General features: G+C 29.2%; 1 protein-coding gene across 1 annotated transcript in view; it reads right to left on the reverse strand.

Moving 5' to 3' along the window:
* LOC132718940 (MAM domain-containing glycosylphosphatidylinositol anchor protein 1-like) overlaps positions 1 to 15,832 on the reverse strand; it is a 132,252-nt gene extending 116,420 nt beyond the window's left edge. Inside the window, exon 1 of the mRNA XM_060702653.1 lies at positions 15,615 to 15,832. The gene's annotated coding sequence lies outside the window, so the exon portion shown is untranslated. The remainder of the gene's footprint in view (positions 1 to 15,614) is intronic.
* Positions 15,833 to 26,409: the final 10,577 nt, after the last annotated feature.

Genomic DNA, 26,409 nt, shown 5'->3' on the forward strand with positions numbered 1-26,409 from the left:
ATCTACATCAATTGCTAGCATCATTAGAGGTAAATCATATTGCCATGGATGAAGAACAAGCATTATGATAGTATAATAACATTTCTGTTTCGATTCGAAAAAGCAAGAGATTATGTTATGCATGTATATAAATGTGTGACCATGCATCTTATTAAGCTATAAACTATTTATTTCTTCTGCATTCAATCATTAGTTAAGCATGTTTTATATACTAGGATAAATTTAAACATATCATTTCGATTCCTTAAAAATGAACTTGATCACAATTTGCACTTCTTGTTTGAATAAATAAATGTATGAAACTATAAAATATGTATAATATAGTGTATCGTTGACTGTACAATTCAATACATCAGGTAAATATGAAGTAAATGTTGAATATTATGAAAAATGTACGCCAAAGCCTAAAAGTTTGTGTTTTCATGAAGGACTTACCTTCTTTCGTCTGTACCTTACCGGCAATACGGCGAACAAAACTTTGACAACCGTCCTTATTCCAAGATAAAGTATACTATTCAAATACTTCGACTAGAACAACTTTTCTGTCAAAATACATAATGATTTAAATTAATATTAAACGTCTGTCAGTCATACTAAGACACTTATGAAATACATGTGGTTTTGATAGCACACTTATCAAAACTACCCTATATTAAACTTGACTGTATGAAAACTTTAAAATCCTCCCACAAACAAACAATAAATTTCACTCACTACAATCACGTCTGGAAAAAAGGAACAAGAATAATGTGGCTACTGTTGTTAGAACTTCAGGCCAATCTAAAATTCAACGCCCTTAACATACATTCAAGTGTTAGCTTATCAAAACCGATGTAAAGATTTGTTCAAAAATATGCCAAGATAAATAAAATCTTTCAGTCAAGTATCATTAAGAACCAATCCATCAAAATCTGTTCAGAATTTATTACATATATTAAGGTATTACCATTTAAGTGGGGTGGTGTGATTATTTCAGAAGTGTTATATTTGTAAATATCATCTCATTTTTTATTTTATTCTTAAGTAGTTTTTGCCATTTTACACTGTCTTATTACCTATATGATGTAAAAAAATAAATAAATGGAATACTGATAATAATAATTTGAAATACCTAACACTAAGTTTTTTCTAGAAAAAAAAGCAGTGTAAAACCTTTTTTATATTTATTTAAAAATACATAACATGTTAATCTAAAATCGACAAAATTAAAATCTCAAACCACTTATTCAAAATATCTTATTTATACTTTATACTATCAATTGATTTAACACACCTCATTTCAAAAAGTTAACTTATTGTGCATGTTCAATTACGCATTTTTCTTTCTTATATGATATCATTTGAACTAGACCTTTCTAACACAAAATATATTTACTGTAAATTACGTTTTTCAATTCATTTCTGAAAATTCAAGGAAAGGTTAATTACATGTTGATATATATTAAACTATTTTTGTAAGTATTCTGTATTTAGCCGAGATATGATATTTTCAGTTTGCATCAATATTAATGTATTGTGTTTATGATTGACGCGACTCATCAATCTTATCTTGTTATTGCATTAGGTATTTTGAGGAAAAACGTTCACTTCTTTTGTAACAACAGACAGTTGTCTTTAGTTTAAATATAAGTTAAAAATCAACAAAAGGCTATAAATGTTCATAAATACTGCAAGTGCAAAGCGTGAAAAAAAATAAGAAAGACAAAATATCATACCCTGTACCTAGTAATAAAACTCATTATAAATGCATACAATACCGATCATAAGAAATATACAATTATATATTATACGAGTTTATTGTTTTCCTAGATTAAATATGTTTTGTAAAAATCTACAATATACGAGTAGTACTAAATTTGGGTTTGAAGAAGCTCCACTGAGGTAAAAAAAACTAAACCCATTAAATTATAAATTATTGACCCTGACCTACATCAAATGGTACACAAATCTCGGAAAAATATTTCTAGTCACCTCAAGTAAAAAAAAAACCCAGTGAGTTACATTAAGACTCAAAAAGAATCAGCTTTTTATGTTGAAAATTGTTAACTTTTTGATAATAGACGATTAGAATGTGTTTTATATAACAACGTTTTATCGTTACTCCCACAATTTTGAATTTTTGCGAAATTACAACACCAGGTGATGAGTATCAACTAAAAGTTACATCAATAATAAAATTATCTCTACATTGCCAGACCATCTGACAAAATAATTTACAGTTATTTATCCTCAGGATCAAAGAAGTTTAAATGCATTCAATTTGATATGAAAACATATAAAATAGTTCAAGGTTATCCATGATAACAACAATATGCATTTTTTCTATTCGGTTTATATTCAATGAGGTTAGCGTCAAAATTATATCATTATTATATGAATACATAACAAAGAGGCATACATATATCTAGATAGCGATATACGTAGGGCTGTCTAAAAACGCTTTGAAAACAACTGATTTAGTAATTGTTAAAAGTTTGAAAGCGACAGAGACAAAAAACGATTGATGGACAAAACAACCAAAATAAACGAATGATGTAAATATTAACGCCCAACTTTAAATGATTGATCAGAAATACTTTACTGAATTATCTTATCGGAGACATACGGTAAAATATAAAATAAAACATATAAACGGATATTTAATGTAAATCATCTCTTTATCTCTATGATATAGTTACATGAAACTTCATGTCCGTTAGCAATGCAATTTACATTTGTTTCTATAACTAGTTTTAACGAATATAATAATTTCACAATGGCTCTTTATAATTATACAACATTTTATTAATACTTTACATATTCAATCCAAATTGTGTTTTTACTTTGTAGATACAAAATACAATAATATATGAAATTACAATTTCAATACCGATGTTTTTGAAGCATTTAGTTATATGCAAATTGAAAATGCTATTGACAGATTGATTCATGATAAAGTCTTCACACTTATTCATGTGCTACTGAAAATCTCTCTATAGGTATCTAATTACCTCCCATAACTTAACACTTCAAAGGTATTTAAATGATATTTTCAGCTTTCATGCAACACCGTTATTAATAGGGAATGCGTCTGCCACAAATAAATCAAAATATTTCCATAGTTTACGAGTTCAAAGCGGAAAATGTTCTCGAAAAGAAAATCTAATACGAGAGAAGTGATACCGCCCCCTATATTCAAACTCAATGTAATTTTCAAGACAATAATACAAATTAATAAAAGTCATGAATGCATCGCATTTACATGGGTTGCCAAACATTTTTTGTTGTACTTGAAAATTACCTTTACATATTTATTTTAGGTATTTAAAGTAATTATTCTACAGAACTGAACTTAAGTTACAAGGTTATAAAATTTTAATAATAAGAACAACTGTTACAAAATAACAAAATTCCATTAGGGTTTTAGTTTTTTGCTACAGAACTAGAAAAGTACATTTACTTACTCTATTTATGTCCATTTCAAAAAACAGATTTTCAAATAAAAAATGTTAGTATATTAAATCCTTTCATCCACATTTCTATAATTGGTTTAATATCCGGAAATATACAACACCGGTTGATTTGTATCGACTTATAACATAATAAGACTCCTTTGCCAGACCAGCTGGCGGAATAATCTTAAGCAACTTATCGCTAGAATCATAGAAAAAAGCTTTATTTGTTTTTCATATGAAAGTATAAAATATTGTTCAAGTTTTATGACGATGAAAACAATATTATCTTTTTGGCATTTTTTTCAAAACAGCCGAAATACAAAAATATGTACGAAAAGCTTCAGGCATTTATGGCTATATATGGTAAAGATGCTGCAGTGCTTACTGTAAAGGGGATGGCAGGGACTGTCAAAACGCGCTTCAAACAAAATGATATAGACATAACTGTCAAAGAGACCCTTGACACAAAGATAGATAAACAGATAATCATCAAAGCAATCTTTATGAATATTTAGAGTGAAATGAAATGTACGCTTAACTTAAATACAATTCTTTATATATATTACTGACAAATATGTATACAAACCAGCTGATATACGGACTAACTCGAACAATTACAGCACTTTTCGAAAAAGTAGTTATGAAAGACGTCAAAAACTAATATTTTATTACGGAATTTTTACACTCTTTAATATATTTAATTATAGTCCGACAAAATTTCTGTTATAAATGTTTTACTTTTTCTTTTTTATACAACAAAGTTTTTAAATAAGCAAATCATTAAGTTAAATATCCGTAAGCAATGGAATCAGTGTTGTTGCTGTTGTTACTTTTTTACTTTGTTTGTTAACAAATATCAAAATAAGATATAACGAATTTAACAGTGCCATAATGGCCTTTCACGATTATACAACATTTTTAGGACTATTTGTCATATTCAAGTAGTGAGAATTTTGGCGCCAAAAACAACATAAATACATCGATTATCTATAACACTTATAATTTGTATTGTTAAACAACAGGGAAATCCTAGCTTAATGGAATCTTAAAAATATAAGAAGAAGTTTTTATCAAATATAAACAAAAGTTAAATCGTAAAGCTATATTTTGCAAGGTAATTACGCAGTAATTACGGAGTACGTGAATAGATATCCGTACTTAAATCGTCCTTATGACAATTTAGTGTACTATATTAATGCATGAATTTAAACAGGGTCTTTCAAATAACTGTATATATAAGCATCTGGTGTTCGATTCATAAGATACACCAAAAAGTAAAAGTTAACGGTAAATATGACATAAGCGAAAAGGAAATACCGAGTCGATATCACGGGTGGTGAGTGATGCTTTGTGTCCGTAACATATTTGTTGAGTTCATAAAAAATGTGTAGGTAAATGTGAATGCTTGCATGATTGAAATAAATGAAGTAAGAAATGAGAAACACGTTTTGAAACCGATATTTACTCAGGAAGAAAGACAGTTAAGCAGACAGAAATTTAATTTTGTCATGATTTGTTTGTAATACATTTCTTTATCAAGCGTTGTACGCTGAACGCTGTCCATATATCATCCATTTAAATGACAGTGGTGATATTCTAAAGTCACTTCGTGTTTTCTATTTATATTTTTTACATTTGAAATTTTATGAAAATGTGTTTTTTTCTGTGAAACTTAGAATTTTTATGTTTTTTTAATTATCCTTGTTTTAAAGACATAAACTTTTCGAATCGGATAATTAATTAGTTCATTAATTAATCAATCAATTAATTCAATTCAATATTTCTCACCAATTTTAAAGCGTTATAAATGGAACGCTTTAGGTGTGCACATCCTGCTTGGGTGTTTTAACTGTTTGACCTTACTGTGTTGTTTGTTTGTTTGTTTGTTTGTTTCATTTTACGCCTTTTTCCAACAGTATTTCAGTCATATAGGCGGGTAGTTTCCTAACCATTGTTCCTGGAGAGTTACACCAGTACTAGACTACCTTCCTCCGCGCTAGACTTTGCTGTGATATATGTTTAATATTCGTATAAAGAAGATGGGGATACTCTTTAAATGCAGTATTAAATTTGTTAAAAAAAAAACATACTCCTTGGAAGGCTAAGATTTTGGTTGTGGCTGTGAGGTGTTGCCTTTTTGATGCCAATTATTGTAATTATCTTTGTTTATTTTATTGAAAAGCTACAGTTGATATAAATAAATAATTGCCCTACAGAGGTCAGCTTTGCAGAGGTTGCACTGTAATCTCATGTTGGAAAAGTACAAATTTTTTCATTGTTTGTCTATTTTACCTGAATAAATTTTTTTGTGAATTCAAACTTAAGGTAGACAAAACAATGCCTGATAGAGAGATGAAGTTATAGAATATGTTTGTTGTTTGTACTACAAGATTGTTTGATATACTGAATGGCGTTATTATTAGTTCTAAATCCCTTTGATATCGAATAAGCGACTAGGCACGTTTTAATGTTCTTTGGAATATTTTCTTCTGAAATTTGATAGAACGATGAGGTAATATGGCATGTGGAAATCTCGAAAGATAAAGGCTTAAAGATTTCTCACACACACTGAATTCTAAATTCTTAAAATAAATTTGAGTTGTTTATTTTAGCCCAAACATTACAACGAAACTGTTATGAAATCTAAGACTATACTGGTATTTTTCTTGGAACGTGGTTTTCTCATTACAGTAAAGTTTTAAATATTTATGTTAAACCTTGTGAAACAACAGTGAAACATATTAACAAATGCCAATTTATCATTCATCATCAGGATGCCATAGTTATGTATGAAACTGGATCAAACTGAACACAACGTGAGATTCTTTGAAACTGGAACATAAATAGATTTCTACGAAAAACCGATGATGACATTTCAACTTCTTGAATTCTCGGGTTCAATTTCACGAAATCGCAATTTTAACGTTATGATTTAATGATTTGAAAGTGCAGAATTCTCAATATCAGCAGCATTAATTTACAGGATTTCAACTTTACGAATTCACGATTTCAACTTCATGAATTCACGATTTCAACTTCACGATTTCAGTTTGATGAAGTCACGATTCATACTTCATAAATTCAATATTTCAACTTCATGAATTCACGATTTCAACTTCATGAATTCATGATTTCAGCATACTGAATTCAACCAGTATTTCGTGGATTTCTAACAGTCTCCCTTTCTGCACATATGTATGAAATTTAAAAAAAAGAATCTTCTTAAAAGACTAATTTCAAGAACCGGGATACTCCTTTTCAGCGGCCAAACATGTTGTGGTTAAGACAATGCCTATGGTATCTAAAGAAAACCGTTATCGGTTCACTTAATAAAATAAATCCCAGCCATAAAGATATAGCCACGATGAGGTAACACTTTAATAATGTGCACAATTTAATATAAACTTTAAAAGTTTACGTTTCTGAATGGAAAACCAATTGAAAAGTTTTAGTAATTTAATCACAATTCAGGGGAATGTCCATAATTTGTTTAAGTATAATAAGTAAAAGATGGCTGAGTAAACTAATTTTAATGGACATCCGTAAACAAAAGACTTTGATAGTGACATAATTTATCTGAATACTAGTAATACTTGAATTCCTAACATAAATGTACACATTTATCTTTATTTACATATCATAACAATGCTAGCAATATTTTATACGATAACGTTAATTAACTCTATATTATGTCAAAATCATACAAAATACCGGTCAGATAAATAATAATTCCTGTGGCTTAAACCACCTTAACTTGATTATGTTACCAACTTTATCATTACATTGACGATTACTGCACATGCATGAGGTTAATTTGATATTGTTTATAATACAGTTATTCCATTGGTTCAAACTATCTTAACTTGATTATGTTATCTTTTGACGATTTCTGCACATGCACGAGGTTAATTTGATACTGTTTATACTACAGTACGTAAATCATATCCCATAGTATCAAGTAAGGTATTATGTAAGGCCAGTTTATTCATCATGTCTATATCAATTTCAAAACAAGACAGGTCAAATGTATCGGACGAATGTTTGAATTTCATTTCAAAGCTGTACAAATAGACAAACAGATTTCATGTGTGCTGAGTATTGTAATTACGAATCATTATTATCACAAACATCTCTGGTATTCTTTTTGCAATGTGTACCATTTTCTGTTTCAATGTTTATCTCTGAGAGTTACTTCAGGCAATAAACTTGATGAATATTGCAATGTTGCGATTTTTTTATACAAGTATTTGAGAGAATAGAACAATTCAATATGCTGAAATAAATTTGTTTGCTTTGATAGGATGATACAAGCAATTCCGTTAAAAATGTTTAGTTTGATGTACATCTCAATATTGGAAATGTATATCTGCTTATTTTTTATTATAGAACGAATAACTGTTTCAGATTCTTGAAATCATCACAGAATAATATAGCTTTACTGAAAAGAAAGTCTTTTGAATGCTTTACTCAAAGCAAAATAATTCACTTTTCAATTTAGTTTTATTTTATTATCGTAGCTAAGGTAAAATATAATTCATTAAACATAATTCATGAAAAACATGCTTTAATACAAATTTATACTTACAGCTTTCTTAATATAAAGAATAGCATATAATCCAAATAGAGTTCAATCCTTATATTCTAAAATACTATATGTACTCTAAGAACATGGCAAAGTTGTTATGTAGTAGATAGACCTAGGCTGTATTTGGATACAGTGAAAACAGGTTGCCGTAAAATCAAACATAAAAGTTTCTTATATCTATTTCAAAAAATGATGTAACTTAAGATATGTTTTCTTTCTGCTGTTTGCACACGGCTTTGTTCTCCTTGAAAAGAACTTCAGATTATAACATTCTACTGAGCACAGCTAATCAACGGTTTGTTTTATTAGTTAATTGAGTCAAAAGGTAAAAAGAAGAAATCTCCTACATTCCTAAAAACACCTGTTTAATCAGCGATACTGAGAACGCAAACATTTTTTTTTACATAGTTACATTTTTAAGATTTACATCAGCTACTGAAAATTGCTACTAGCCATGCTCAATAAATCATAAATATATATATAAATGTATAATGATCCATGACATAAACTTATACAAAAGACAAAACGACAGACAGACAGACCAATAATATTGACGTAAACAGTACAGTTTTCTTTTTCATACATTTTATTTTAGACAATCATTTTTCTGGTTTTATACTTATATATATCGGCACAGTGGCATTGCAAATTATTGTTATAACAGAACATGATACGTAAGATTTTATCATTTGTCAACTCCTCTCCGATAAACCGTATAAACACAAGCTAGAAACTAGTTATTCAACTCTAATCAATACTAAAATAAAGTATTATCAATTCATCATTGAGTGATTTTTTTATTAGAAGAGCTCCTATAAATAAGACACATTTTACTCTTTAATCAAATTAATGTCATATAAAATAACAAAACACTCTAAAATGACACGTGAGTAATTAATATTACAAGATAGGATAGACAAACATATCCAAGCTGTTTCATCAACAACAAGGAGGTTATTGGAGTCCAATAGGAATGGCATACCGAAATCAAAGCTTTTGAAGCTAATATAAAAGCAACATATATAAAGAGTAAAGTTTGAAACAATGTGAAGATTTTGTCCTGGTGAAACAAAATATCTTTTGTTGGTTTTTAATCTCCTCGATATCCGAAAGATAATACCGTAACCTTTCAATGTGTAACTAAGTGAAATAGCTATGTGTTCTTTTTGTACTTCATTTTTTTTGAAGTATAATAAAGCACATAATCTAAATAAATATAACACATAATTTGAATGACATTTATTAGCATTTAAATCGTTGTATTCAAGTATGTTAAAAGAAGTACGCAATAAGTCAACTCTTATCAACCATTTTATATGTTAAATTAAATTAGATTCTGTATGAGCAATTTAAAATGACATTGATTTACCGTCGAGAAGAAATTCACAGATAACAACGGCAAATTAAGATATAGATTGATTCAGAAATTGAGATAATTAATAAAAACTACTTAACAACAAGTACTAAATATGTATGATTTTCATGAGAGTAATATGTTCAAACTACAGCTGTAATAAGGAATATTCTGGTAAGAAATGTTGAAATGTAAAAATAATAATGATTAGTTAATTGCTCTCAATGGTACTCAATAATATCGTTAATATCCCACTGTTATCATGATAACTGAAAGATAATTTGATATGTCAATCTATTTCACGTATCTCATTTATTCTTGCTTCAGTCTGCTCCTTTAATTTTGCCATAAAACTTCCACTCTCTTTAATATTAGGTGAAAATTTTGACAAGATAATAACAATGCTCCATTTAGCTTACAATGCACATTATTAGCTGCAATTACAGAATAATAACTTCCGTATCTGATTGTTTTGTTTTTATTTATTTCATAGCAATTTTGCTTATTAAATTGTATCGTTAATCAATAAGATATTTCTCTTCTTTTAAATCAGAAGTAGAAACGTGCATGTCTCAATGACTCTAAAGTTCAAGCCGGTTAGGACATTGTTATCGTTTTTGTTGTTATACTGTACTAAAATGCGTAATTTTGTTTCATAAATATTTTTTGTAAACATCTGCAAACATATTTTACTTGTATATACAAATATATAAGAATTGTCATTGGAAATATAATAAAAACGCCTAAGCATCGTTGTTATAATAACAATTGTTATGTTTAGAAAAAAAATGATGTAATTATTAATTGTTATTACTTATATCCCATGTAATAACTTTCTTGTTAACGTCACAAAAACACATCTACATCCACTGCTAGCATCATAAGAGGTAAATCATATTAGACGAACAACAAGCATTATGATATTATAATAACATTTTTGTTTCGTTTCGCAAAAGCCTATTATATATATAAAAGTGTGACCATGCATCTTATTTACTTATAAACTCTTTATTTCTTTTGCATTCTCATCAGTTAAGCATGTTTTATATGGGATAAAGTGAAATTTTTCCTTAAAAATGAACTCGATCATAATTTACACTTCGTGTTTGAATATAAAGTTTGAAACTATAAAATACGTAGAATTAAAAAATGAATAAGTATCTTTTAATGCAGAAAACAATACATTAGGAACATATGTACTAGATGTGGTTTGTTATGAAAGTACGCCGATGCCTAACCGTTTGTGTTTTCATAAAGAACTAACCTTCTTCCGACTGTATCTTGCCGGTCATACGGAGAACGAAACTTTAACAGTCATCCTAATTCCAAGAGAAAGTACAATTGTCACTACTCAAATACTTCTAAAAGAACAATTGGTTTGCCAAAATCAGCAACAATTATTTAAATTGATATTAAACGTCTGTCGGCCATGCTAAGACACTTACAAATGTGATGTTTATAACACACTTAGCAAAACCATTTTGTATATATTTAACTTAATATAATATTTGTAAATCCTTCCACAAACAAACAATAAATTTCACTCACTACAATCACGTCTGAAAAAAGAAACACGAATGAATGTGGCTACTGTTGTTAAAACTTCGGGCAAATCTAAAATTCAACGCCCTTATCATACATTCAAGTGTTCCCTTGTCAAAAACGATGTAAAGATTTGTTCCAAAAATATGCCAAGATAAATAAAATCTTTCAGTCAAGTATCATTAAGAACCAATCCATCAAAATCTGTTCAGAATTTATTACATACATTAAGGTATTACTATTTTAGTGGGATGGTGTGATTATTTCAGAAGTGTTATATTTGTAAATATCATCTCAATTTTTTATTTTATTCTTAAGTAGTTTTTGCCATTTTACACTGTCTTATTACCTATACGATGTAAAAAATAAATATGGAATACTGATTAAAATAATTTGAAATACCTAACACTAAGTTCTTTCTAGAAAATTGTCAGTATAAAAACATTTTTTATGTTTATTAAAAAAAACATAACATGTTTAATTTAAAATCGACAAAATTGTAATCACAAACCACTTATTCAAATATCATCTTTATACTATCGATTGATTAAACATTCCTTAACTAATTGTGCATGTTCGATTACGCTTTTCCCTGTTATGTTATCATTTGAACTAGACATTTCTAACACAAATGGTATTTATTGTAAGTTGCGTTTTTCAATTCATTTCTGAAATTCACGGAAAGGTTAATTACATGTTGATATATATTAAACTATTTCTGTCAATATACTGTATTTAACCGAGATATGATATTGCCAGTTTACTTATTACATCAATAATGTATTGTGTTTATGATTTACGAGACGCATCAATCTTATCTTGTTATTGCATTATATATTTTGAGAATAACTTTCACTTCTCTTGTAACAACAGACAATTGTCTTGAATTCAAGAATAAGTTTAAAAAACAACAAAAGACTATAAATTTTAATAAATACTGCAAGTTCAAAGCGTAAATAAAAATAAGAAAGACAAAATATCACACCCTGTCCCTAGTAATTAAACTCATTATAAATGCATACAATAACGATCATAAGCATTACACAATTAGATTTTATACGAGTTTATTGTTTTACTAGATTGAATATGTTTTGTAAAATCTTCTACAATATACCAATATACGAGTAGTACTAAATTTGGGTTTGAAGAAGCTCAACTGAGGTCAAAAAACCTAAAACTATAAACTTATAAATTATTGACCCTGACCTTATGGTACACAAATCTCGGAAAAATTATTTCTTGTCCCCCCAAGTCGAACAAAAACACCAGTGAGTTCCATTAAGACTAAAAAAGAATCTACTTTTGATGTCCAATTTTGTTTGCTTTTTGATAATAGACGATAAGAAAGAGTTCTTTTTATAGCAATATTTTAACGTTATTCCCACAAATTGGAATTTTGGTGAAATAACAACACCAGGTGATGAGTATCAACTGAAAGTTACATCAATAATTAAATAATCTCTCCATTGCCAGACCATCTGACAAAATAATTTACAGTAATTTATCCTCAGGATCAAAGAAGTCTAAATGCATTCAATTTTATATGAAAACATATTAAATAGTTCAAGGCCATCCATGATAAAAACAAATAACAGTATCTCTTGGCATTTTTTCTTTTCGGTTTATATTCAGGGAGGTTAGCATCACAAAATTAATTATGAATATATAACAAAGAGGCATACATAAATCTAGAGAGCGATATGCGTATGACTGTCTCAAAGCGCTTCGATAACAATTGATTTAGTCATTGTTGAAACTAGTGCGAAATATACGATTTACCCGCAAAACAACCACTATGAACGAATGATGTAAATATTTACGCTCAACTTTAAATGTTTAAATGAAATACTTTACAAATGTATCTGATAGGAGACATACGTCACATATAAAATCAAATCTATTCGTATAACAGGTACATGTATATGGACTTATCATACGGATGTTGCATGTAAATCATCTCTTGATCTATGTAGCATAGTTACATGAACCTTGATGTCCATTGGCAATGCAGTTAGCGTTAGTTTCTCTTATTTTACTATTAAAATAAGTTTTAACAACAACAACAACAACAAAATAAACTATATTAAGCTAAAGCCACGATAACAAGCATGTGAGCAAACAGCGAATAATACAAACAAAAATACCTTGTGAGGTCACGTGACAGATTGTTTGCTTAACGGGGTTGACAATACTACATTTATTATTTTGAAAGGACTATAAATTTTTGTCTGGGAATGTTCCATTTTCGGATATTGGGTGGCCAAACTAATTTAATAATCTAGTGATTTGAATTTTGAACACTATTTACACCATTTCATATTGTTTTTAAAAGAAACAGAGTTTATTTGTATTGTATTTGTGCAGCCTGAAGTAAATCACTGCATCGAAACCGCGCTATACCCAAAAGGTAGTGTAATCGTCCGCTGTGTAAAGCCAGGTAACTTCGCGTAAAATGTGTTAAGTAAGATAAATAAATTAATAGATCATTATCAATGAATGATTTGTTTAAATATTCAAAAGATGGATATAAAATTTTTCGAAGCATCTAGAAGTATTCACCATTTGATCATAAAAGTATCAGTTTAGCTAATTTAGCAGAAGACTGAGAAAGGTCATAACCGGATAAGGTAAAGAGTCAACTCGGTCCTATACCAACTCGGCACGGGTCAACGGGTTAACGAATTTAACAGTTTCTTAACGGCCCTTTAAGATTATACAACATTTGTAGGAATATCTAACATATTCTCAGAGATGTGTATAAATTCAACTAAAAGTGTACGTGCTTTGTCGATTACAAACCAGTATCAAACTCATTAACAGTGAAATGATGTGCTGTTTCATTGGTGGTGACAATTTTGTATAAATAAATGTTATTTTGATTGATTAGTTTTAAATAGTTGTGAGAAATATAATGGTTTTATTGTCAATTTAACATTGTTATAAAAAAACCTATAATTACATTGACCATAGTCCTTTGTCATACCCTTAAACTGGCGTTTGCACTCGACAACAGAAAAAAATCTGAATGAGAAGTTCAAGATTTATTAACTAATATTTTGTTCATAATTTCAATGTACAATATAAGCGAGAGCATCAGATATAGACACTCTGTCTTTTTATTTGTGGCTGCTTTAAATAATATAAAGGCACTTATTTAATTTGATTTATTTGAGAATTAATTTACTAAATTTTCTCAAAGAGTACTGGCCTTGACATCTTTATATTTTATTCATATAAATAATGATAAAATTTCCCAATCATTCCAGTGTATTCATGAATAATTTCCAAATGATTTACATCAAGATCGCATGAATAAGGCTTTGTGGCGTGGAAGGTAGCTTGCAATTACAACTACCGCCCATGTTAATGTATTCGTTTGATCGAACACATGGTTATGATAACCGTCTAATGAGAACTGTCAAAGATTTTAATTATTTTACCATCTTACTTATGTTTTAAGATGGTTAAATTTTCCAAAAACGGACAAATTTGAGATGAAATTTTAAAGCAGTTCATCTCTTTTATTTATTATTATTTAAGTTACTTATCTAGCTTATTTATTTGACATTTAGTCTTAAATATAATACTTATCATAACCGTCTATTATCGTATGTCGACAGCTATTTAGTTATGCTATATTGAATAAATTTTGTTTATACTTATCTAAGGCAGTACAAACATAACTGTTTGAATGACAATATATTTTATCGAGATTTGTTATGAGTATCTTATTATTATGGTATCTGACATACGGCTTTTAACGTCTTAAATGAGTTCCAACGATTTTCTTTTAAGATTGCAGAGAAATGTGATGATATTATATGGCATGTAAAAATCTTAAAAACAAGATGCTGAAAGAATTTTTCAGACAGACTATGTCCTTTGTTATCTAAATGAATTCCATTTGTTTATATTACTCAGAAAAATTATAGAGAAGTTGTTATGAAACATAAGAGTATACTGGCATTTTTGTTAGAACATGCTTCCCTCATAAAGTCGAAGTTTTTAATAAATATCTATGTTAAACCTTGTGAAACTACAAAGATACCGATTAGCAAATGCCAGTCTTATCATATATCATTAGAGCGCGAAACTAGTTAAAATTGTAGACATTAAAATTTTAAAATATGATTGAAACAGATTATGTGAAATAAAGAGTGCATATGTTATTATTTTGAACTGTGCATAATCAAAGCAATTGCAATAAAGATGGTTCTGTGTAATGTCAGATTTTTAAGGTTCATTTACAATAAATGATAAAATCTTGATTCTTTTTTCGTTGATATCCAATACTAGAATAACCTTTAATTGAAATCTAAACATCCCAATGTCATACTTAAAAAAACATATTCACTTGAAACGATATTTTATAAAAAAATAAACGTTATTTTCATTAAGTAAATACTTTGTTCAATATAAATTTTATAAGCAACCAAAATAGTTTCATATGATTTTGTAAACAGAATTGAATTTGACATTAATTTATAAAAGCGTATTTGCCATAACTTACATGCAATTGAAATATCAAATTCAAAGATTTTGTTCGCAAAATAATCCTTTCAGGAACAATACATAGACCCACGAGACCATTTCAAATTTAACTATGGTGATTTTGTACAATATTAACGATTAAACAAATTATTTAGATTGAATTATGTTCTGGTCTAACAATTTGCATAACAAATAAAAAAAAACTTACTGTTGCTCGCGTTTTAAATCCTTTAGACAGCAATTGTGGAACCAAGTTTCTAAATTCTAAAACGTGGATAATTGTCTTGTTTAACAAGAGAAGTAACAACTGTTTATTATCATAACAATTGTTGTAACTATTATACAATAACGTGAATTATTACATTTGTACACTTAATCCCAAATTATGCAAATATTGCCAAACCACTGAATGATTATTCTTCGTTTGAACCATCTTATACCTTGATAATGCCTGTGTTTATTAATCTAATGAAGATTGTGTATAACTGCACATGCATGACATAAGAGGTACATTTGATACAGATTATGTAACTTTTCGTGTATACGTTATCAAATTCATTGTATCTAGCAAAGTATCATGTTAAATTCATCAGGTGTATATCAATTTCAATATCAGTTAAATGTTTGGGTTACATTTGTAGGCTTTTTTAAAAGACCAACATGGAGAACATTATTACGAAAAATTTTTATCTACACAATCACTTGTTGCTTTTTTGGATTGTGCACCATTTCCTATTTCACTGTTTAACTGCTAGTTACCTGGGAAAATAAACTTGTCGGTTATCTCAAGTCTGCAATTTCTTTCTACAGGTATTTGAGAGGATAGAACTGATCAACTTATCAAAAATACAATCATTGAATACTGGACAGTTTCTCTAACAACTTCTGTATTGGAAATGAATATCTGGTAATTTCATATCAATAATCAAACTAAAAATAGAACCCAATTGCACTTAAAATGTTGTTGTTTAACATACTTTATTTGGCCGATATTTGCTCTCATAATTGGATGGAAGCTTGTAACCTGAGAAGATGCTAAAATCCTAAAATATGAATAATTGGCATACCTTATGATATTTAATTCAATGGCTTGGCAGATAAAACTTTAAATAGAAAACATTCACGAAAACTAGCAACCTACTAAGCCAAAGTACTAAAACTATTAAGTTAAAAGTGTTTTACTGTACATATATTAAATATAAATTATTTACAAGTCTATGTAAAACTCGACACCTGATATTTCTTATATTTTGTTAAATATCTTCAAATTTTCAGGAATAGCTTGACACATAGATACTCGTATTTGAATTTGAGATAATGTAACTTCACAATAATTGACATCGATAGCCCTCTAGTTTATAGGTAATTATATTGAGGTGGTAAGTCCAAGGTGAAAGAAGTAATCGTTCATCTCATCAGTATACTATAACGCATCCTTTTACGGGAATTGATATTACCTCAGCAGCGATGTAGTCATTTGTATAATTATAAAGAAAAATTATACAAACTGAATTGAATTTCACATGTTGGTTTAAAATCATTTTGTCCATTGGTAAAACAAACATGTGTTGTACATACTGTATCAACTATATTGAAAACTAGATAAAGCCCATGATAAAGAGAACGTATCGTCTATTATTTTTTTCATTATATTAGAAAATAAGATTATCCCGGCTTTTGTCGGTCGGAAGATTGTCACATTATCGTTAGCTTAAAATTGTATGAATTATATTTCATAAAATGAAAACAGGAGATTAGGTATATCATTGACACACATAGTTTTGATGAAATAAATGAGTTAATACAACATAAATGAAATGTCAGATTTCGTTTATAAAGTCAAATATGCAATTAAATGAGTCTTTATCGCCGCGATGAGGGACATATGATCTTTAATAACACAGTCATTGAGTTTACTCACAGATAATCAAGACAGATAGCTTTAAATGCCACAATAATATGAGATCCTTTTAATAGCTTACCAATAAAGATATTATTAGATATATATGTATTGGTAATTTTTTTAAGCTTTGAAAAATATGCAAATAATGTTTACAAAGAAAACTTATGTGTTCTGGATCATGATATCAAATATACTTTGATGTTTATATCTCTGACAAACAAAACAATTTACAAACACACGCAATATATCATGATGACTTTAGAGTATTTATCGTAATAATTCTGATAAATATTTACATAAACATCGTAAATATGTAATTAACTCTTAAACATGCTTATCTTGTAAACAATTTGTAAATAATCTACAACATTTATGAAACATATAGGCTAATAATACCTATTTCATTACATGTTGTGTTTGCATATGTCTTTTCAGATTCTATAGAATAATTTAGTTACCTTTTACAGTCATACGCAGAATATAATCATGAAAATACAAATGTGTATGATCTTTTTAACAAATGCTCGTGACGTGTTCTATCAGCTGTATTTTCAATTTATCTTCAACAATTAGTATTTAAAAGCAACCGAAGCGCAGTGTATTGACATTTTAATCAGTGGATAAAACGTTCGGCTGAGAATAATGTAAAACTTATATTTATTCATAAAAAAAGTATCTATTATAAGTAAATTAAGAAAATATAACACGCAATCTATGACTTCTTTTATGGTTCATATTATATTTAGTCCTAACTTGACCATGTTTCTCAGACTTTTTATGATATGACATTTCTGCAAGACATACAAATTACCGTTAAAATAAAATATTTTGACACAAGTTTTCCTATATTGTCCTAAAAGATAACTTCAATGCAATTGTGTCAAAAGGATAACCAAACAAAAATATACAATTTCACAGGAAGATTATATTTCTAAGAAATCACCGCAAAAAAGTGTTTTCTAGATAACTACGTAACTGTAGCACACATTAACTGAATGTTTAGACTTTACTGAGGGCCTCATGGAAGATTGATATGTTTGTTCAAATGAGTTCTCTCGTTAAATAAAGTCTTTATTATTATTATTATTATTATTATTATTATTATTACTAAAATGCTAACTTTTTTACTGGTTCCATTCGATGTGCAGATTGCATGTTGTTTCTTGGTTCCATGCTTCTTCTTTTTCTTTAATTGCAGAACCGTGAATAACAGGGGGATAATTTAATACATGAAAGACCATAGCGGATTACTTACTAAAACCACATACAAATTGTGTGGAACCATTCATTCTAAAGGAAAACCGTATCAAAGAAAGTGAATCTGACTTACAAAGATGAAATAATTAATTTTGAAATCATATGTAGGCTTTTGTCAGTAAACTGGACTAAATTTACTAGTATATCAATAAGAATACCGTACTCTTTTAACTTATAACTTGTTGTTATGTGATTTTAAATTTCATGGTTTTATTTGAAATAATAAACAAGATTAATCTAAATGGCATTGATAATCATTTCAAATGAAGCGCACTTGAAAATCACATTTTACATTTTAGATTTATTATAATGGTTTAAACGAAAGATATACGCCATGAAGTCATAACTTCTGCATCATTTTATCTTATAACTGTGTTTAAAGAATTTCTGTATATTCAATTTGGAATTGTCCCTATTTACTGCGGAGATAAATTAAGCAACCGGAAATTAAGATCCAGGAAGGATGACCGAATATAAAGACAACTAATGTGTATAAGTAGCAATGTACTAATGTGTTTAAGTTTAACACAAATAAATATTCTGAAGAAGACAAATGTCGCAAGCTAAGAAAAATGTCGTTTTTTTTCATTGAACTGATTATATATGTGCTTAAGTTTACTCTAGATACAATATTCAAAGCCAGGATGTATTAAAACTACGAATAAGATATTCAAATGAATTAATGATTTTTCTTCACTATGCTTAATTATATCGTAAAAGTTACACCTGATCACGATGCATAAATAATTTCTTATCTACACATTTATTCCTGGCTCAATTATTTTTTTTATCATGTAACAAAACTTTTTCACGAAACTTTACGTGATAATTTTGACAAGCTAATAACAAACCCCCACTTGGCTAACAATACACATTATCACCTGCAATAACAGAATAATAAATTCCGTGTCTGATAGCTTTATAATATAACTGATTTTATACCCATTTTGCTTATAGAATTTTGTCGTCAATCATATCAGATAGATCATTTCTTTCAAAGTATGAATAGAAATTCCATGCATGTCTGAATAACAATATCGTTCACGACGTTCATTGCGCACGCCTTCGGTTAAAAAATGATATACTATAAATTCACTCAATTTCGTGGGCAAGAAATTCGTGGCAGTCTCAAAAAGGACTTTTTCGTGGTTTTTATTTGTTTGGGTCGTCAGACCAAACAAATAATGGTAGCAAAATTTCAGACCCTGACAACAAATAATTGTAGCGAAATTTCAGCCCTGACAACAAATAATGGTAGCGAAATTTCAAACCCTGACAACAAATAATTGTAGCAAAATTTCAGACCCTGACAACAAATAATGGTAGCGAAATTTCAGACCCTGACAACAAATAATGGTAGCGAAATTTCAGACCCTGATATGCAAAATCCAAAAGTAGTCTGAACTCCTCGAAGTAGTTACTGCCCTTAATAAGTACACTAACAACGAAAAATCAAGGGGATATCACTGCGTAAAGATTCTCAAATGACAGGCGCATTTATTTCAAAACCTTCTAGTGGTAAAAAAAATAGTTCCTGATTGGTTGAAGATTTCTAATATTGTGAAATTCTTTACAGATCTACATGCTTATATTAAGCTCCATGATTATTTACATCAGTAATTAAACAACATGTTTACCGTGAACATGAATAAGGGTTACAAACCCTTATTTAGAATAATGTGGTTTTCTTCAGGCTGTTATCTTATAACTTCCCCGTGTTACACGCTCGTTTAGGAATCGAAAGGTCAGGAGTTCAAATCCCAGTTACAACAACTCATGTTTTTTGTTGTTTTTTGTTGTTGTTTTTTTATTTATTATTTTTTTAAATTGTTTAAAGATATACTATGCTCATTTTTTGGTAAAATATTTTCATCTTAGAAATGCATTGAAATCCATGAAATTCTTACTGAATACGTTTAATTTGAATGAAATAATGAATAAACTATGTATGAGAAGCTGCATTCCCTATTACGGGTCAAGTAAAATTGGTCTTTTCTTAAAAAAACTGCCAGTTTTTTTAAGGACACTATATATTCATATGGTGACCACATATAGTGTGTATAGTTCAAAACATATCATATCTACCTTAAATTAATACCAAACATGTTTTTTATACATACAAAGAGACTGTGTACAAAGTGGTTTATAATCTCACAACCTTCACCTTTCTGACATTCTGAGACCCAAACAAATTCAGCGCCTTCTGTGCTTTGATTTTATCAGCTTTCTTTATTTGCACTTTTAAAGAAAAATTGTTTAGTTAATAATGCATTTTATTCCATTAATCATTAAAGGCATGAATTTTATAGTGTTTCGTATTTCCCAGAATGATTTCTTACAAGTGTAATTAAATCGCTTTTTTATTTGAGATTGAGTTTAATGTGACATGTTTCTACGTACACAAACTCTTCAATGTTAGAGACTTCAAACAACAATGTTACAATCAATTTGTGTTGTTCTTCAAAAACTTGACTATTACTAACCATAAACAACAATGTAAAAGTTTGTTTTTTTAGACCGAACTTACATTGTTCCGTCTTTGCCTTGTCAACTGCTTTAGTAGTAATCAATCTCACGACCAATAAAACTGTATCAACATTCCTATTCTAAGAATAAGTTGTAATGTCATTATTCAAAACAAACATCCAAGAAAAACTTCCCTTTTGTCAAAACACAACATTTCCTTGAATCCCATGTAAAGTACAGCACGAGTGAAAACACTACTTCATAATGTACTATAATATCGTACTTTATATACTTCTATATTTATTTCTTGCATAGAAACTTTAAAATTCCGTTCAGAAACACTAGTTATGTATTCATTTATTTTTTTAAAAAACAAGGTTAACAATCCCGTCAGCAACACGTGCCCATTGTATTCTAGTTGTCTGAAAAAGGAACGAAAAAATAATGTAGCTACTGTTGTTAAAACTTCGGGCAGATCTCAAATTTAAGCCCTTATCATACATTCAAGTGTTAGCTTATCAAAACCGATGTAAAGATTTGTTCCAAAAATATGCCAAGATAAATAAAATCTTTCAGTCAAGTATCATTAAGAACCAATCCATCAAATATATTAAGAATTTATTGCATGTATTAAGTTATTATCAATCATAGTCAGATGGTGTGATTATTTCATATGTGTTATATTTGTTGAAATCATTTCAATTTTTCTTATTGATGAGTTATATTTGCTACTTACCTATATGATTGATTAATTTATCATTGATTCTGATTTGGTCAATGATTTTTAAACGAGTTTGTAAATTCTTTATCAGTTTATATCAGGATACAATGTAAAATACCCAATTCTTTAATTGACACTCAGAAATATGTGAAGAAGACATGACTGCAGTCTACGAAAACCCGAAAAAGTTGTGCATGTATGGTTCTAGAAAAGAAGTAACACTCTAGAAATGTCAGGTTACCTAAATAGACACTTTTATAAATCAATAATTAATTCAGATTGTTATCAAATTCTCATACTTATAGCGCATATCTGCACTGGTTTCAGAGAATAATTCTCTAGGCCAATCATGTAAAAAAACAAAAACAAAAAACAACAGCGAATTCCATTAACACTTATATGGAATCAACTTTTTATGTCCAATTTTGTTTACTTTTTGATAATTGACTAGTTTTATATAACAACTTTTTATCGTTATTCCCATAAATTGGAATATTTGTGAAATTAGAACACCAGATGATGAGTATTAACTGAAAGTTACATCAATAATAAAATAATCTCTCCGTTGCCAGACCATCTGACAAAATAATTTAGAGTAACTTAGTCTCAGGATCAAAGGAGACAAAATGCATTCAATTTAATATGAAAACATATGAGGCACGACGCGAGAAAACCGGTCTTAATGACATTTTTTTCGAAATTTGGTTTTTCACATATTATTGTAGAGAATTTATTTCTGAATATGACGGTGAAAACCGTTTTCAAATCAAAGGGTTAGTTATTTAGATATACCAATTTAACGAACGTCATATATTTGATCACTTTGTTAACAAATGACGTCGAAAAATTAAATTTTGACGTTTAACGTTGTTAATTGGAAAATAAAAACGGCAATAATATTTAAATCTTAAGTTCACTTCATCAGTATGTTTAAGCTGTAAAGAAGTTAGTAATTAAGTTATTTAAACTATAGACTTCCCGCTTATTTCGATTTTAGCGTTGCTTAGCAACGTTATAACAACGCCCATAAGCGAGTCATACATGGCGCAAATAATTGTTTTTTCAACTATTACAACACTATATACCTTTAATGTGGACAAAATTATTCATCATCTTTACGGGAATTTTTCATACTATATACTGCTTGAAAAACAAATATATTGAACGGGAAGGTACAGGTGTGTTGGTGGGTTTTAGTATGCCCGGGTCACATAGATTGAAATGAGACAAATTTTTAGGTAAATACCAAAAGAAATAAATCAACAAAAGTATATAAGTCTACGTTTAACGTTTAATCCTTATGAAAAAAACATAGTTAAAAAAAAAAGTTCTCTTTTTCTTTATAACAGTTTCTTTATAACAGAAACAATGGCCGTATATTTTAACAACAAACAACAACAGTTCTGGATATTTAAATCTGCACTTAGCTGTTATAACAGTGCACCTAAATCACTGATTATACGATTAACTGTCTTGACAGACGAACACACGCACACTTCGCGACACTGCTGACATTCCCTATGCGTAATAACGCTTGGACGGACACATGAACTGAACCGGAATCCGTGTTCTTTCAAGACTTGAATCAAATATTCATCGCCTTCAGGTGTTATTTTGCCCATAACCACACCCGGTGTGTTCGACTGGAACCGGAAATTTTCTATCAATAGAAAAATGATAAATATCAATATCCGTAATGAAAAATAACGCAAACTTATTTCCTTATATGCTTTAATAAATAAAAAAAACAACATTATTCGGAGCACATTCACAACTCGGTAAGTTAAAAGAACGGAAGAGCTTGGACAGTTTTTAGAGCATGACAGTAAACTGATTGATTTTCATCAACTGTAAATGTGTGTAAAATATTTTTTTTTTTTTTTGTAAAATAAGACTATTCGTACATATAATCAAATTAAACCAGAAAAAATGTTACAGAATTTCACATTAAAGTGTATTAGCTGGATATATGTTGCGAATTCCCTTTACATAATATCTTGCTCCGAAACATTTTATGCTGATCACGAACAATATACATGTGGAGACATTCTATGTAACAACAATTTCTATTAATATGTGATTACAGAACCATTTCCTTATGTTTTTTCTTTTTTTTTAATTTTTATTATTTGTTTGTTTGGGTTTAAGTCACATCGACACAGTATAGGTAATATCGCGACGTTCCAGCTTTACTGGTGAAGGAAGACCTCAGGTGCCCTTCCGTGCATTATTTCAGGCACGAACGGGCACCTGAGTAGAACCACCGACGTTCCGGAAGCTAGCTGGATAGCTTCCTCACATGAAAGAATCCAAAGTCCCTGTTGGGATTCGAACCCACAGCGGTGAGGGGCAAGTGGTTTGAAGTCAACGACCTTAACCACTCGGCCACGGACGTTTAATTTTATTAAGTGTTTTAACAGATACTTATTACTCTTTAAGGATCATTTATACAGTATCTACATTGTCTTCATAATATAAAGTTAAACTAAATCGAAGAAGAAAATAAAGCTTCTTGTTAACAATTAAAGAAACAAATTAACCCTTAATTTTTCATGTTTAAGATATTTTCTGAGTCTGAGTTCTGAGTTTCAACATTTGCATTTAAATAAGATAAACATATGTTACCTTAAACCAATAATTGGTTTGTAAAAAATCCCTCTAGAACGGGGTTCCATTGTCGCCATGACAACTTGGGGTAACATACAGGCTGTTGGTTGTAGATGACATCTCTTTAACATGGGCCAGCTGTTGAAGTGTTTCTAAATCATGCCACCGGAATTTAATCTTTAGATGTGCGAACCCCGTATCAACTAAACACCGCGCATGTCCTTAAAAGAAAATTTTTTGTTGTTGTAATATTGAAAAGCCTTATTTACCTGCTGCGATTTGAAGTGCTTTTTAACAATATACAGTGTTCATGATACATATTATTTTGTATTTTGTCTTAACCAACGCAACCAGCCCTAAAATATAACGAATGCTTTGTTAAAATATAGTCCAATAAGTAATTAATTACAAAAAATCTATACACAAATTAAGTCTTTTAACTTTAGAGAAAATAGTAGGACAAAGTTAAAAGACTGATATTTTAACTGTGTACAGACTTTGGTAAAATGATAGTAAAATCCCTAAAATGTTAAAGCACTGGTATTTATTTGCTTTCAAACTAAATATACTGGTGCAGCAGTACTGGTGATTTGTACTGATACTATATGAGTTGACAAGTAGTGGTTGTAGTATTTTAGTAGTATATCCCTAGTACTGATGTATATCTGATTGTATAAGATGGTAGTTTAGAGTATATATTAAACATCTTGTCCCTTATATCATTGTAAATATTTTGCTACAAAATAAAAAAATATCGGGATAAACGTAAAATGGACAAACTTTTCCTCTGAGTCACGTGTGGCAACACTACGCCTTATGCACTCATTTATATAGATCACGTTTCCAATAAAATTACAAAAAGAATATCCTAAGTAAGTAAAACATAAATTTGAAGTTTTTTTAAAACCACGATTTTTTTAATCACGGTCATAGGAATCATGATAGCGTCCGAATAAAAATCACATGCATTTCTTTTAAATTCTTTAGTGTATTGAATCTTATAAAAAATACGCTTGGAAAAAATTCAAGCATGGCAGATATTTGTTTAAATTATTTATAAGTGTATTGCTACATTATTGTTCTTTTCCTATTATTACAATTTTTCCTATTATTACCTTTTTTGTGCGAGAAGAACATGGTCCCACAGTGCTGTCGTTGGTGTAGTGTCACATTTTTCCACGTCTGAATAATCAAAGTCAGTATCTCTCGAAAAATCTGTTTTGTGAGTTGATAGGTGTTCTCCCAAAATAATCCGAGTAGAGGGATTTCAGATCTTATGAATGACACAAAAATAATGAATAAAAAACGGATATAAAAAAATTGGCATCAGTCAGGATACGAACTCGATTTGTTTGAATGTGAGGCCACAGCATTATCCACTGAGCTATTCTCTCAGCAATTCTTAAGCATGCTAATTAATCAGTACAGTAGTGAGTACAGAACTGTAAACGTCAGTGTTAAATTACCAACAGTACAGTACAGTAAATATTTATCAATTCGATGCTCTGATCAATAAACATGATATGTTTTTGTTGCTGTTTTTCATAAATTATACATTATAGACACTTACTTCTCACTCCTCCTCCATCATATAAACTTTTCTGTGAATCCTAACGATAATACACTTAAAAACAATAACACACGATAAAAAGCATTTCCGTGTTTACATGTGTATACGCAATAAGAGTGACGTCATTTAAATCGCTGTAGTGCACATTTATTGTAGTGTCATTAAGACCGGTTTTCTCGCGTCGTGCGTCATATAAAATATATTAAGGTCATCCAGGATAATATCAGTATTATCTCTCTTGGTATTATTTTTGTTTATAATCAATCGGGTTAGCATCACAAAATTATCTTTGAATATATAACAAAGAGACATACAATGTACATAAATCAAGATAGCGATATGCGTATGACTGTCTAAACGCGCTTTAAAAATCAATTGACATAGTCATTGTTGAAACTATCAGAGAAATATACGAGTGATCGACAAAATAACCACTATGAACGAATGATATAAATATATTTACACCCAAATTTAAATGA

This window comes from Ruditapes philippinarum, unplaced genomic scaffold, assembly GCF_026571515.1.
Source record: "Ruditapes philippinarum isolate M1 unplaced genomic scaffold, ASM2657151v2 ctg1603_1_1_1_1, whole genome shotgun sequence".
Taxonomy (NCBI): domain Eukaryota; kingdom Metazoa; phylum Mollusca; class Bivalvia; order Venerida; family Veneridae; genus Ruditapes; species Ruditapes philippinarum.